This window comes from Bos javanicus, chromosome 28, assembly GCF_032452875.1.
Source record: "Bos javanicus breed banteng chromosome 28, ARS-OSU_banteng_1.0, whole genome shotgun sequence".
Lineage (NCBI taxonomy): Eukaryota > Metazoa > Chordata > Mammalia > Artiodactyla > Bovidae > Bos > Bos javanicus.
The window spans coordinates 42,915,257-42,931,433 of NC_083895.1; the positions used below are offsets into that span (position 1 = coordinate 42,915,257).

At 43.3% G+C, this 16,177-nt stretch overlaps 1 protein-coding gene across 2 annotated transcripts in view; it reads left to right on the forward strand.

The window, feature by feature from the left end:
* Positions 1–1,321: 1,321 nt before the first annotated feature.
* BMPR1A (bone morphogenetic protein receptor type 1A) overlaps positions 1,322–16,177 on the forward strand; it is a 142,844-nt gene continuing 127,988 nt past the window's right edge. For both annotated transcript variants that reach the window (XM_061405562.1, XM_061405563.1), the window contains exon 1: positions 1,322–1,410. The gene's annotated coding sequence lies outside the window, so the exon portion shown is untranslated. The remainder of the gene's footprint in view (positions 1,411–16,177) is intronic.

Here is a 16,177-nt window from a genome sequence, read left to right on the forward strand (position 1 = left end):
CTTTAAAAAAAAAAAAAAGAGTATCTTGTGTAGAGAGATAATTTAATGCCATGCATTCGTTGAAAGACTTACCAAAGAGATCAAGGTCACATTTGGTTGTTAAAAAGAGACCAAGACTCTTTACGTACAGGACACTGAATACTTGTAATGGCATTTTCCAAAGAATGGGGAGAAAAAAGGACTGACAACTATTTACGTTTTCCAAATGCAGGGACTCAGACTCGGAGGGTATCCGAGGTCACTAGAGTGAGCGAAACCAGAGACGGGAACAATATTTATAGTGCGCTGACTTCAGTTCTGTTGGGTTAACACCGCTGCTCAACTTCTGCCTTTGGAATTCACGGGCTCCATCCTAGGGTTCCCGGGCGGGCCAGGCCTCACAGCTCCTGGATCGACGCGAAAATGCTTCTCTCCCCTCAACTCCCCCTACCTGCGCCTCTGTAGGTTGGCAAAGAGCCCAGAAAGAGAGGCCGGGGAGCTACGGGTAAATAATAGTTGGACTGTGGTTTGTACGTTTCTTTGTCGCAACGACTACCACCACGGTCGGGCAGTTCTCCGCCATGGCGTGTGAATTGTCAGCGACCAGGCTTACTCCGCCAGCGCTGACCTGCCCTCACGTGTTAAGAGTTTTTGGTAGAGCTTTAGAGTTTGTCCGGGGAGGGGGCCACACGAAGGAACCCCGGAGCCCCGGCGGTGCGGGGGGCCGGGTCAGCGCGCAGCACGCAGCGGCGGTATCTGCGCCGCTCCACCGCACTCAGTCCTGTGCGACGCGCGCACGGCGTCTTCTCCACCCGGCTTCCGGAGACTGGCCGGCCCCGCCAAGGCGGCGATGCGGCGTCTCGGTGAGGAGGGGCCGGCAGGGCCTCGCGGAGGAGAAGCCCCCCTCCCTACGGCAGCCCGGCGCCCCCTTGCCGGCGGCCAGCCCTCCTCCCCGGCAGCAGGGCGCCTAGCCCCACAGACCCTTCGGGCACTTCCGCCGCGCGCTCGGCTCTCTTCGCGTCCCCGGCCGGGCGGAGCGGGCGCCCTCCCAGTGCGCGAGCATTGCGCCGAGTCTCGCGGAGGCCCGCCCCTCCCCCCGTACCCCGCGCCCGCGCCGCCCCCCACCCCTCCCTCCCGTGCGAGTGTCCGCGGCGGCGGCGGCGGCGGCTGCCGAGATTGGAATCCGCCTGCTGGCGCTGGGCGAAGGAGGAGCGAGGAGGGAGGAGGGCGGGGAGGGCGCAGGAAGGATCGGACTCCGGCGTGTCCGTCCGCGCGAGACGAGGATTGTACGGCCGCGCGAGGGGCGACCGGGCTGGGGCCGCTGCACGCCCCGGGCGGAGGCCGAGCCGGGCCCCCTGCCTCGCCCCCGCGCCTCGCCGCGCCCACCCCGCTCCGCGCCGAGAGCTGGAGGATGAGTTCCCCAGGGTTCGGGTGAGTTGGCTTGCCCGGAGAGTGCGTGTGCGCGGCGGCGGAGGCCGGCTGCGCCGGGGAGGCCGGCGCGGGCCGCAGGCGAAGTTTCGGGGGGAGCCAGGCGCGCGCGGGAGGCCCGAGCTGGGGGCCGCCAGGCCCGGCTGCCCCGTGGGGGTCTCTGCCGCCCAGGCTGTGACAGGCCGCGGCAGACTGGGCCCTGCCGCCCCGGGCCCAGCCCTGCGGGAGACCCGGGCCCCCGGCAGCCCCCTGCGACGTCCCCGCCTCCGGGCCCCTCTTTGTTCCCCACCCCCGAGTTTCGGGCAGAGTTTGGGGAGGCGGTGTGGGGGAAAGCCGCCACCAAGGACGATTCTTGAATCCTTAAATGGGAAAGGCGCTCACCTCCCTTGCCCGGGAGCGGCGAGAGTGATATTCACGATTTGTCTATTACGTTTCTAAAAGGAAAAAAAGAAAACGAATGTCTGTTTCATGGGGCGGTCGAGCCTGGAGAAACTGCCAACCCTCGTGCAAAACTTTCCCGCGGGAAGGTGCCAGGGTTCTCGGAGGTTCACCTGTTGTCCTGCGCTGCTTCCGCTGCCATGTCTGTTGTGATTCTGCACTTCAGTTTCTGAAAACTTTATGCTGGATTGACTGTAACCCATTTTTTCTCTTTCCAGACTCCTAGTGGAAAGGTTTGGCAAGAAAAAAATAACTTGCGTCAGGGAAGAAAAATACTGTGCTGTGTGTTAGGGTCTGACGTTTTGTGACTTGTGCTTTTTCAGGCTTTCGAATGTTTTAATTTGGTCTAAGTGCTGCGAGTTTTCTCTTTCAAACGGTTAGCAAACTGTTCTGAGGACATAGTACGAACTTGGCACGTTCACCTGTGTTACGTCATTTAATCCTTAGGATAATCCTGGTTATTGTATTCCTCGTTTTTTAAGAAGAGGAAATCGAGACGGAGAGAGGTTGAATAACTTGACTAAGTGAGCTGAGATTTGAACCCAAGATTTTCTCTGTTACTCGAAATCTGTTAGAGTGAGGCACGCGAAGAGTTAAACAGCAACAATTACAAAAAGCCTTTCTCTGCAAACACTCTTAAGTTTAGGAGCGCTTTTCAGTTCACTCATAATTGAAATGATCGCTATTTTGTTGCTTGAGTTGAAAACAACTCCTTTATTGTATTTATTTCAAAAGGGCAGTTCAAGTCGGAATTAAAGTAGAATGTATTAATGCCTATCAATTTTCAGTTGTTGAAATAGTTTGTGAACTAGAATTTAAATATTTAAAATTAAAGCTAAACTAGGGCAGTTCTGAGCTAGAAAAGGGATGAAATTTTACAAAAGGCCAACTGAAATTTAGAATGCCCTTTTAATAGAACCTGTGTGGCGCTTCTGTTTTGGGTTCCCCCGCCCTGCGCATTCTCTGTAGAACTCATTTGAAACTTTTTCTACTCGCTTCACTTCACATCCTTTCTTGAGAACACTGAGGTTTCCAGTGGGAGCTCCTTCCAGAATTTACTGGATTCCTTTTATCATCGTCGTCTTTTCCTTCCGTCTTAGTGGAGGAATATGTTTTTCCTTCTTCCTAGTTAATACCATATTTCAGTTTTTTCTTTTCTTTCCTACTTAATGGAGTTTGTTACTCTCTTTGAGTACTTGTTTACCCTTTTATTCACTACTCCCTCCACCTGCTTGTTGCTGCTTTATCTTTTCAAATCATATTAACAACAACAAAAATTGTCCTTATAGAAGTAGTACATGTTCGTTAAAAATAGAGCAAAACTAAAGTGAAATTAAAATTCATTCCATAAAATTAACTCGAGACATTACCAAGAGTAATTTACTTTTCCTGCCTTGACTTCCTGACCATCTATTCATTTCTTTAACCCTTGGTATCTGAATTTCACCTTCGCAAAGGTCACCTGTAACCTAATAAACACTTTTGGGCCTCCTTTCTAAGTCAACTTGAACTTTTTGTAGCTTTCAGCCTCAACCCATCATTCTTGGAATGCCTTTCCTTGTCTGTCCTTCTTCTGCCCATTTTATTCAACAAATACTATATTTTAACATAACACAGGAGGCAGCAGAAGGCAAAGACAGACAGGGTGCCTTTCCCTCATGGAGCTTAGAGTCTACTGAAGCAGACATGAATTCTGTAATTAAATGTAATTGTATAATTAAAGTGCAGAGTATTTATAAGAGCTTAAAATGAGGACCTGACCTAGTGATGGTTTATGTTGGAAGAATCTTAGAAGGCCTTCTTGAAATTGTTACTTTGGAGCCCTGTGAACAGTTCTGAAGGATGAATATGAATTTCCTAGATGAAACTAGGGCTTCTCTGGCATTATACTGACTTTGTTATTCTTTGCCCCCTTTCCACTTTCTGGTCGTCCTTCTGATTGATCTAAGTGTTCTCCAAGTTTCACTTTTCAGATCATTTTTCATACTTCTCTGGTCTTTTGACATTATTATTTCAGACCCTTCTGTCTGAATAATTCTCGTCTCAATTCTCTATTTCTTTTTGCCCTTTTACGAATATCTCTCCCTGCTGATTCAGGTCGTGTTCTTAGCAGACCTGTTTCCCTGGTGCTCCTTATTTCTGTCGATGTTTCCCCAAACGCAGACCCTTCCCCGTCCCATCACCCGTGTCTAGTCAGCATCTATTGGTTCTCCTTTCATGGTATTGCCGCTTTTCTCTCTCTTCATGCCAGCTCTGGTTCAGTTCTTAATACACGTTGGTATCAAGGTTATAATAGATTTATAAAATGACTTGGACCACTTTAGTCCTTTTTCTCTTTTCAGAAACAGTTTAGACTGAGATTATCTTTTATTTGAGAGTTTGGCAGAACTCACCTATAAGAGCATTCAAGCTTAGATTTTTTTTTTTTCCCTGGAAAGGAATTTGAATACCATTTCAACTTACTACATAGCAGTTGATCTTTGTAGGTTTTCTATTTCTTGTGTGAATTTTAGTGTTTAATATTTTTCCAGAAATGTATTTATTAAGTTTTCAAATCTAGTGTTGTTTGGTTTTCACAAAGTTCATTTTTCTTTAAATTGTTTAGTTTGCTATAGTCGTATACAATATTATGTCCTATGTATATCTTTGTATATTTCATAATTTTCCCTCTTCAGTCTTTTTTTCTCTGCTAACTGAAGCAGATTCCCATCCCACCTGGACTAATGTTATGACTTTATTGCCTTTACTTCCTTATCCAGGTTATCTTAGGCATCGCTGCCTAAATTAATCTTGAGTCCTTTTCATTTCCCCTACTCAGAAGTTTCCAGTGTCTTCTGTTAAATGAAATTGTTTTCTTGGGATTCGCCTCAGATTTGCCAGATTCTTATAAGGGAATGGCAACCCACTCCAGTACTCTTGTCTGGAAAATTCCATGGACTGAAGAGCCTGGTAGGCTATAGTCCATGGGGCTGCAAAGAGTCGGAGGTGACTGAGCAACTTCACGTCATGTATCTTCCACTATTTTTGCTTCCTGCCCATGTTCTTTCTCTGCTGCTTCTGTTGTTGCTTATAACTGTTCCATCTACTTGGATGAATAAATGGCTGATTGTCATGTGTACAAGTCCTGCCCATTCTTCAAGCCCCATTTCAGATTCCAACTCTTTTTGAAGTCTTCCTCATTTTCTTCTTCTGGATGAACTCTTTGTGAAGGAAAGGGTTTTCTAAAGGTATGAAGTCTTTTAATCTATTATTTTCTTCTTGCATTTTTACTCACTTGTCTTTTTTTTCTTGTAGTTTTATTGAGATATAATTGACATACAACACTAAGTTTAGGGTGTACAGCATAACAATTTGACTTCCATACATCATGAAACGATTATCATTGTAAGTTTAGTGAACATCCATCATTTCATATAGATTCAAAATTAAAGAATGGAAAAAAGTTTTATTCCTGTGATGAAAACTCTTCAGATTTACTCTTGTCAACTTTCATATATAACATACAGCAGTGTTAATTATATTTATCATATTGTTGTACATTACATCCCTAGTACTTAGATGTCTTATAACTGAAAGTTTGTGGCTTTTGCCACTCATTTGTCTTTTAAAATAAGCAACATTATTGAAATATAGTTCGTGTATAGTTATATATGTACACATGTTAAGGTATAATTTTGTGCGTCATTTGATCTTTTACAGCACTTTTTATACAAATACTAGCTCTGCTCCTAAGCCTGTAGAATGGGTCTGTAACTGGCTTTGCAAAAGGCCCCTGTCTGGCCTAGCAGCAGTTTGACATCAATTATTAGTAGTATTGATTGGACTTTTGGATCTTGGGAGCAGGGAGCCATGGAGAGAAAGGAAAATGAATTTCCTCTCAGGCTAAATTTTGATCTAGAAAGTGTCTCCTTCTTCCCTCTTCTACTTTTTATTAGTGTTTATGCTTTTAGAACGCTGTTTTAAAACCTCAAGGTCATTATTGACCGGGTCAGTCCAACTCTTTAATACTTACAAGATTAAATGCTGAATTGTGTTGAATTATGCCAACTCTAAGATACACCCTCATTTTATAGACCGCTTATAAAGAAAATATGCTTCTAGTTGATTTTAAGAAGCCATGGATTGCACCTTCATTTCAGAAATGCTAAGATAAGGAAAATATATGTGCTTTAGAATTAATGAGTAGGATTTCTGTTACTTATCAAAACTCCTATTCCTTTAGCGAACATGTTGGGAAGAAGAATTTAAACCACATTTACGTGGGAAGGGTTTATAGCCCTACTGTTACGGTGAATAGAGAGGGTGCTCGCTAAACCTCTTGAGCAGGTCGAATGTTTCATGCACCATAGAGAGGCGCTTATGTGTTTGGATGGGATCTCTTCACACCTGGGTATGCCAGCCTGATCGTGAGGTACTTTCACTCCCCCCAGATTTTCGTCTTCATTTCTTTTGCTCATTTTCTGAAATGACAGGTTTCTAAAGCGCTGATAATTTTCACAAAATGGCACAGATTATATAAGGGGGAATTGTGGTAGAGTTGTGATAGCCCGTTTTGTGGATTATTTTAAAGACAATATCCAGTATTTATATATCATCATTAACAATCATCATATACTTAGTTTTCTAAAAAGTAAATATAAAAATAATTGTAAATATTTGGATAATTTTCTAAATCATAGTTACGTTTGTCAGTTTTATAGCCAACATTTAAAAAATTTTATTGACGTACAGTTGCTTTACAATATGTTAATTTCTGCTCTACAGCAGAGTGTAGATTTGGTTATACATACATATTCTTTCCCATTATGATTTATCACAGGGTACTAAATATAGTTCCCTGTGTTATACAGTAAGATCTTATTTATCTATCCTATATAGTCGTTTGCATCTGCTAATCCCAAACTCCAATCCTTCCCTCCCTCACACTCCTACTCCTTGGCAACAGCAAGGCTATTCTCTAGTCTGTTAATCTGCTTCTGTTTTATAGGTAAATTCATTTGTGTCCTACTGTAGATTCCACAAGTGAGTGATATCATATGCTATCTGACTTTGTCTGATTTACTTCGCTTAGTATGATAGCCTCCAGGCCCATCCATGTTACTGCAGATGGCGTTAGTCCACTCTTTTTCATGGCTGACTAGTATTTCATTGTGTACACGCACCACTCCTGTCCTTTCCTCTGTGGATGGGTGTTTAGGTTGCTTCCATGTCTTAACTACTGGGAATAGTGCTATACAGCTAATACTTTAAAAGGCTATGAGTTCTAAAAATTGAAAAGAAACAAAAGGATGTTTTCAAAGATCTCCAGTAATGTGTTTTGAAGAAGGCACTAGAGTATCGTCTTAAGGAGATCATATGATTAGTGGAATCCATCTTTTGGTGGACTCAGATCAGATCAGTCGCTCAGTCGTGTCCGACTCTTTGCGCCCCACGAATCACAGCACGCCAGGCCTCTGTGTCCATCACCAACTCCCAGAGTTCACTCAGACTCACATCCATCGAGTCAGTGATGCCATCCAGCCATCTCCTCTGTCGTCCCCTTCTCCTCTTGCCCCCAATCCCTCTCAGCATAAGAGTCTTTTCCAATGAGTCAACTCTTTGCATGAGGTGGCCAAAGTACTGGAGTTTCAGCTTTAGCATCATTCCTTCCAAAGAAATCCCAGGGCTGATCTCCTTTAGAATGGACTGGTTGGATCTCCTTGCAGTCCAAGGGACTCTCAAGAGTCTTCTCCAACACCACAGTTCAAAAGCATCAATTCTTCGGCGCTCAGCCATCTTCACAGTCCAACTCTCACATCCATACATGACCACTGGAAAAACCATAGCCTTGACTAGATGAACCTTTGTTGGCAAAGTAACGTCTCTGCCTTTGAATATGCTATCTACGTTGGTCAAAACTTTCCTTCTAAGGAGTAAGCGTCTTTTAATTTCATGGCTGCAGTCACCATCTGCAGTGATTTTGGAGCCCAGAAAAATAAAGTCTGACACTGTTTCCACTGTTTCCCCATCTATTTCCCATGAAGTGATGGGACCAGATGCCATGATCTTCATTTTCTGAATGTTGAGCTTTAAGCCAGCTTTTTCACTCTCCACTTTGACTTTCATCAAGAGGCTTTTTAGTTCCTCTTCACTTTCTGCCATAAGGGTGGTGTCATCTGCATATCTGAGGTTATTGATATTTCTCCTGGAAATCTTGATTCCAGCTTTTGTTTCTTCCAGTCCAGCGTTTCTCATGATGTATTCTGCATATAAGTTAAATAAGCAGGGTGACAATATACAGCCTTGATGTACTCCTTTTCCTATTTGGAACCAGTCTGTTGTTCCATGTCCAGTTCTAACTGTTGCTTCCTGACCTGCATGCAAATTTCTCAAGAGGCAGATCAGGTGGTCTGGTATTCCCATCTCTTTCAATATTTTGCGCAGTTTATTGTGATCCACACAGTCAAAGGCTTTGGCATAGTCAATAAAGCAGAAATAGATGTTTTTCTGGAACTCTCCTGCTTTTTCCATGATCCAGCAGACGCTGGCAATTTGATCTCTGGTTCCTCTGCCTTTTCTAAAACCAGCTTGAACATCAGGAAGTTCATGGTTCACATATTGCTGAAGTCTGGCTTGGAGAATTTTGAGCATTACTTTACTAGCGTGTGAGATGAGTGCAATTGTGCAGTAGTTTGAGCATTCTTTGGCATTGCCTTTCTTTGGGATTGGAATGAAAACTGACATTTCCAGTCCTGTGGCCACTGCTGAGTTTTCCAAATTTGCTGGCATATTGAGTGCAGCACTTTCACAGCATCATGTTTCAGGATTTGGAATAGCTCAACTGGAATTCCATCACCTCCACTAGCTTTGTTTGTAGTGATGCTTTCTAAGGCCCACTTGACTTCACGTTCCAGGATGTCTGACTCTAGGTCAGTGATCACACCATTGTGATTATCTGCGTCGTGATCTTTTTGGTACAGTTCTTCTGTGTATTCTTGCCATCTCTTCTTAATATTTTCTGCTTCTGTTAGGTCCATACCATTTCTGTCCTTTATCGAGCCCATCTTTGCATGAAATGTTCCTTTGGTATCTCTGATTTTCTTGAAGAGATCTCTAGTCTTTCCCATTCTGTTGTTTTCCTCTATTTCTTTGCATTGATCACTGAAGAAGGCTATCTTATCTCTTCTTGCTATTCTTTGGAACCCTGCATTTAGATATTTATATCTTTCCTTTTCTCCTTTGCTTTTCGCTTCTCTTCTTTTCACAGCTATTTGTAAGGCCTCCCCAGACAGCCATTTTGCTTTTTTGCATTTCTTTTCTATGGGGATGGTCTTGATCCCTGTCTCCTGTACAGTGTCACGAACCTCATTCCATAGCTCATCAGGTACTCTGTCTATCAGATCTAGGCCCTTAAATCTATTTCTCACTTCCACTGTATAATCATAAGGGATTTGATTTAGGTCATACCTGAATGGTCTAGTGGTTTTCCCTACTTTGTTTAAGTCTGAATTCGGCAATAAGGAGTTCATGGTCTGAGCCACAGTCAGCTCCTGGTCTTGTTTTTGCTGACTGTATAGAGCTTCTCCATCTTTGTCTGCAAAGAATATAATCAATCTGATTTCGGTGTTGACCATCTGGTGATGTCCATGTATAGAGTCTTCTCTTGTGTTGTTGGAAGAGGGTGTTTGTTATGACCAGTGCATTTTCTTAGCAAAACTCTGTTAGTCTTTGCCCTGCTTCATTCCGTATTCCAAGGCCAAATTTGCCTGTCACTCCAGGTGTTTCTTGACTTCCGGCTTTTGCATTCCAGTCCCCTATAACGAAAAGGACATCTTTTTTGGGTGTTAGTTCTAAAAGGTCTTATAGGTCTTCATAGAACCGTTCAGCTTCTTCAGCGTTACTGGTTGGGGCATAGACTTGGATTACTGTGATATTGAATGGTTTGCCTTGGAAACGAACAGAGATCATTCTGTCGTTTTTGAGATTGCATCCAAGTACTGCATTTCGGACTCTCTTGTTGACCATGATGGCTACTCCTTTTCTTCTGAGGGATTCCTGCCTGCAGTAGTAGATATAATGGTCATCTGAGTTAAATAAATTCACCCATTCCAGTCCATTTCAGTTTGCTGATTCCTAGAATGTCGACATTCACTCTTGCCATCTCGTTTGACCACTTCCAATTTGCCCTGATTCATGGACTCCAGTAGCATATTGGGCACCTACTGACCTGGGGAGTTTCTCTTTCAGTATCCTATCATTTTGCCTTTTCATACTGTTCATGGGGTTCTCAAGGCAAGAATACTTAGGTGGTTTGCCATTCCCTTCTCCAGTGGACCACATTCTGTCAGATCTTTCCACCATGACCCGCACATCTTGGGTGGCCCCAGGGGCATGGCTTAGTTTCATTGAGTTAGACAAGGCTGTGGTCCTAGTGTGATTAGATTGACTAGTTTTCTGTGAGTATGGTTTCAATGTGTCTGCCCTCTGATGCCCTCTTGCAACACCTACGGTCTTACTTGGGTTTTTCTTACCTTGGACATGGGGTATCTCTTCACGGCTGCTCCAGCAAAGCGCAGCCAATGCTCCTTACCTTGGACGAGGGGTATCTCCTCACCGCCGCCCTTCCTGACCTTCAACGTGGGATAGCTCCTCTAGGCCCTCCTGCGCCAGCGCAGCCACGGCGTGGGGTTGGTCCTCCCGGCCACCGCCCCTGGCCTCGGGCTTAAGGGCGTGGGGTATCTCGTCCCAGCCACTGCCACTGACCTCGGACGCTGGGTAGCTCCTCTCGGCCGGCTGCCCTCCCCCCGCCGCCCCGGACCTCCGACGTCGGGTAGCTCCTCTCGGCCGTTCCTGCGCCCTCGCAGTCTGGCACTCTCAGCCGCTGCCCTCACCTCGGACGTGGGGTAACTCCTCTTGGCCACCGCCCTTTGGGCATGGGGTCCTCCCGGCTTCTGCCCCTGACATCGGACGTGGGGTAGCTCCTCTTGGCCGCGCTTTAGCGCGCCCGGCGCTGCCGCCTGCGCTTTAGTGCGCCCGGCGAGGGCAGTTAAATATGGAACTAATGAATTACTGAATAGATAAGGAAAGACGCTAAATAGATAAGGAAAGATATTCTTGTGTATTTTTTATTGAAAACGGGTGGACACTTATATTACCATATGTGAAATAGATAGCCAGTGGGAATTTGCTGCCTGACAACGAGGAACTCAAACCAGGGCTCTGTAAGAACCTTGAGGGGTGGGATGTGGATGGAGGTGGGAGGGAGGTTCAGGAGGGAGGAGCCATATGTATACTTATGGCTGATTTATGTTGATGTTTGGCAGAAACCAACACAGTTCTGTAAAGCAGTTATCTTTCAATTAAAAAACAAATTTAAAATTAAAAAAATAACCTGTGGATTTGAGCTATCCTGCCTGATATTATGCACGTTGTTACTCTTCTGTTATATTTGTGATGAACTTTGTTTTCTTACTGTAAACATTTTCGTACCACTAATAACATCTGAAGCTGTAGGGCTTGGCTATTGCTCTATCTGTATATAATTGGCTGTTCCTTGAAGGGCTTTCTTGGTGGCTCAGATGGTAAAGAATTTGCCTGCAATGCAGGAGATCCGGGTTCAATCCCTCGGTTGATCCCCTGGAGAAGGGAATGGCTTCCCACTCCATTATTATTGTCTGGAGAATTCTTTGGACAGAGGAGCCTGGCAAGCTATAGTCCATGGGGTCGGACATGACTGAGCCCCTAACACATTCACTTCACTTAAGAAGAATAGGGGTATGTCAAGTGCGGGGATAAAATAGTCAAATTTACAATTTTGGAGATAAGTTACATAGTGGATAATCAGTTTGGAGAAGGGAAGACCAAAGACACTGAAACGTGTAGGGAAGCTGTTCATCCTTGTTCACACTTAGGATGGTGACAGGTAATTAGGGTGTAGAATGGATGGGACTTGGTAATTAGCTGTGGAGGAGAGGAGGAGTGGGGCTGTCAAGTAACTCCCAGGTTCCTAGATTGGAATCCTGGCAAGGTAGATGTGTGTTAACTGAGATGAAAAAAGTACGGGGAGACCTGGTTTCTGCAGGAAAATAGTTTTGATCCTCTGAAACACCAGGTGGAGATTTCTACTTGCAAGTTGCATTTATAGGTCTGGAGTTTGACAGAGGTTTGAGTTGGAGGTAGATAGACATCTGGAATTGAATACATTGTATATTCCAGCAGTGGGAACTAGGTGGCTCTCGAAAGTGACCTTTGTTTGCAAGTGACAGAACTAACTCAGATTAGCTTAAAGCGGGGAAAGCTCCCCCCAACCACCTCCCAAACCCATTTTTGGGAAAAGACTAGAAATAAATATGACTGGATCTAAGTGTTCAGATGATGTAATTGGGAATCTGTCTTCTCTGCTTTATTACCACTTTTTTTGCCTCGATTTCAGTAGGTACTTTGATCTGCAGCGAGGACCACTGGTAGCTCCAGGGTTACATGGTCCTTACTGCGTAGGTTCGGGAGAGGGAAAAGCACTTCTTTCCCAGGTGCATGTGCTCTGTCGCATGGAGAGATTGTTACTGAGTCCACACGGAATGCAGGGTACGGTCATTGCCAGAACTGGCTTATGTGCCCACGGAAGCAGTCAGGGACTGACAGCCTTCTTGGAGGCGTGTGAAGTGGGCAAGTGGTTGTTTGCTCAAAGAAAGGTGGCTCTGAGTAGGCTGTTGTTGAGTCACTGAGTTGTGTCTGACTCTGGGACCCACTGGACTGCAGTGTGCCAGGCTTCCCTGACCTTCACTATCTCTGGGAGTTTGCTCAAACTCATGTCCGTTGACTTGGTGATGCTATCTAGGTGGGTAAATGACATAAATCCACTATTTTAAAGGTTCTTAACCCCTTTCAAGGATATTTTTTGAGTATCTGAAGAAAAATACACAAATATAGTAATTAAGTAAATAAATTCACCTTGACGAAGGTGAAAGTATAGTGAAAAAACTGGCTTGAAACTCAACATTAAAAAAGAAAACTAAGATTACAGCATCCAGTAATCATGGCGTCCATCACTTCATGGCAGTAGAAGGAGAAAAAAGTGGAAATAGTGACAGATTTTATTGTCTCGGGAGCCAGAATTACTGCAGATGGTGACTGGTGCCTTGAAATTAAACAGCGCTTGCTCCTTGGAAGGAAGGCTGTGACAAACCTAGATGGCATATTAAAAAGCAGAGACATCACTTTGCTGACAAAGGTCTGTCTGGTCAAACCTGTGGTTTTTTCAGTAGTTGTGTACAGATGGGAGAGTTGGATCATGCAGAAGGCTGAGCGCCAGAGAACTGATGCTTTCAAATTGTGGTGCTGGAGGAGACTCTTGAGAGTCCCTTGGACAGCAAAGAGATCAGGCCAGTCAATCCTAAAGGAAACCAACCCTGAATATTCATTGGAAGGACTGATGCTGAAGCTGAAGCTCCAGTACTTTGGCCACCTGATGGGAAGAGCCACTGGAAAAGACTGTTGCTGGGAAAGGTTAAAGACAAAAGGAGAAGAGGGTGGCAGCGGGTGAGATGGTTAGATAGCATTACGAACTCGATGGACATGAATTTGAGCAAACTCCAGGAGATGGTGGAGGACAGAGGCTGGCCTGCTGCAGTCCATGGTGTCTCAAAGAGTCAGACGTGACTTAGCAACTGAGTCAACAACAGTATATGATTGTTGTTATATACAACACCAACAACAGTATATAATTTCATGGTTGTTTTACAGACCTCATGTCAGGAACTCCTGGTATATAACAGCAGAGACTCTAGAACAGCCCTGAGAAATAGCAATTTAAGACCTAGATAGAGAAGATAGACATTAAAAAACTTCACAAATGGTTATCTGATTATAGTTACATTAAGATCTACAAAGCAGAAGGACCGGTGGCTTACAAGAGTAGTAAGGGAAGTTGGTCTGTTTAGGGTGCAGGTGCTTTTGAAGGCTTTCCTGAGAAGGTGGCCGGTACAGTGAGACCTTGGACTGGAAAGGAGAGGAGAGGGTTCCTGGAAGTATCACTATTTAGTAGTTTTTAAAGCAAACATTTTTTGCTTTTTGAAAAATTACAAAAATAGTATACCTGTTGTGGACAGTTTGGGAAATTTGAAAAATTTTCAAGAAGCCGCAAAACACTCGAGCCTTGGCTTTTGAGTTTTGTAAACTAACATCTATATAGCACTGGTATTACCACTAAGCTAACTGTGCAGTCTTGGATACTGTATTTAACTCTATATGGATCTTTGTTTCCTTGTCTTAAAAAGTGAAAGGAGTTGATAAGCTTTAATGTTGTTTTCTGCTTAAAAGAATAAAGTTACATGACTGTAATGCAGAGTGGTTAGTTACTGAAATTGCTTTTGGTCCTGATGACATCACTGGATTTCTGATTTTTAGCTGAAAAGTCACTTTTCTGCCCTGGCGGTCATTTCAGGTAACAAAGGAAATGGCATATGACCAGTGGTATTCTTCCATGCCCTGCTTTCCTATCTCTTCTTTTGAGCTTTTTTTTTTTTTTTCTTTAGATAAATAATTTACCTAAACCATCTGAAATGTTATAGGCTCTCAATATTGAAGTTAAATCTGGAGGAGACTTCATGGTTGTCATGCTGTTTTGTGTATATTGAGATTTGTGGGTAGCTTTCTTACTTGAAATTAAAATTTTTTTAATATATTTCAGGAATATAAAATCTTGAATGTCTTAAATTTGTATTTAACAAAGAATATTTAGATTTCTAGCTGAAAGGAGGTCCTGTTGGGGAATACTAAAGTTAAGGCTATTAACTTTTGGTGAGATTCTTGAATTTATTTATTTTTCAAAAAAATCATTTAAAAATGTCATGAAATAAAAATATTTGAACAGTGTCTATATATCAGGTCAACAAAATGCTATCACTTGATGACAGATAACTTTTATTGTGTCAATTTCAGTAATCTTTCACATAATAAAAAAATGTTGAGAAAAAGACTTGCTTGCTGTATTTATATGTGTGTATCTTGAGTAAAGAAAAAAGTTAATCTTTCTGAAATAGTGCTTTAGTGATCATCTCTACCTGTTAAATATTTTTTTCTGGTTTCTTATTTGCTTACAGTATAAAATTCAGATTGTCCCATACTGGCCTTCTTCTCTGGCCCCTCCTGCCTTTTCTGCCTCGTTCACTCCCCAGTGCTCTTTTATTAGCCTCTGTCACCTAAATGTCCAGTTCTGGATGTGAGTTCGGAATCGTTAGATCTGCAGTGTCCACTGTGGTGCCGCGTGTGGTGGTTGAATATTCAGACTGTGGCCAGTCTGAAGTCTGCACCGGATTTTGAAGATGGTGCAGTAAAAAGAAGGTAAAACACCTTTACATACACATTTTGATTACATGTTGTTGCTACTGTTTGAATATGTTGGGTTAAATAAATGCATTTTTGATTCTGTTTGCTTTTTTAATGTGGCTATTAAAAGTTCTCAAGTATGCATTGTATCGTAGGGTGCTGCCTTTCCTCCCCCCATTCTTTGCTTATCATAGTTCTTCAAAGTCTAGCGAGAATCCTGTCTCTCTGTGAAGCTGTCCTCAGTGGTCCAAGGCTAAAAGTTGGCTCTTCTGTACTTTTGTTTGCAGGGAGTTGGTGTTTCTTGTGTATCATTAACTACGTTAAATTTCTTCACTGTAAGCCTTCTCAGTTTTTAATCAGGTGAAGCTCCAGTGTCGTTTCCCTGTCTGGCGCCATAGACGACCTCTTTTGTTTTTTCTGTTTAAAGAACTTTTGTTTCTTCTGTTTAAAGAAGTTACACATATTTGTGTTGAAACGTCAAACAGTCACAGCCCGAAAGTAGAAAGTCAATGTCTTCTGTAATCCTGCCCTGTGCTCCAGAGATTACTGCTATTAAAAGTAATATAAAGATAATTTTTCTTTTCCACTGTCTTCATTTCTTCCTCTTAATCCCTTTCCCTGTTTGCAAAAAATGGGGCCATACTATGCATAATTTTTGTAACTTTGTTTTCACTGAATATGTGGCAGGAGTCTTTAATGTCAGTAAATATCAATTTTGTTGTTCTTTTTAGTAGCCGAGTAGTATTCCCTTTTACAAATACACCTTAATTTAATGTAGTAATCAGCTACCGATGAATATTTAGATTGTTTCCAATTTTTTGGCATTACAGACAATGCTGTGGTGCTTGTACATATCCTCTGAGAGTATTTTTATTTTATAGGATGAATTCTTAGAAATGCATTTACTGTAAGAGAAGCCATACAGATTTGATATGGTGCCAAACTGCACTGCGAAATCTTCATAACAATTCACTCTGCAACCACGTGTTTGCGTATGTTCTCCCCTCCCTTCTTCACAGTAACATCC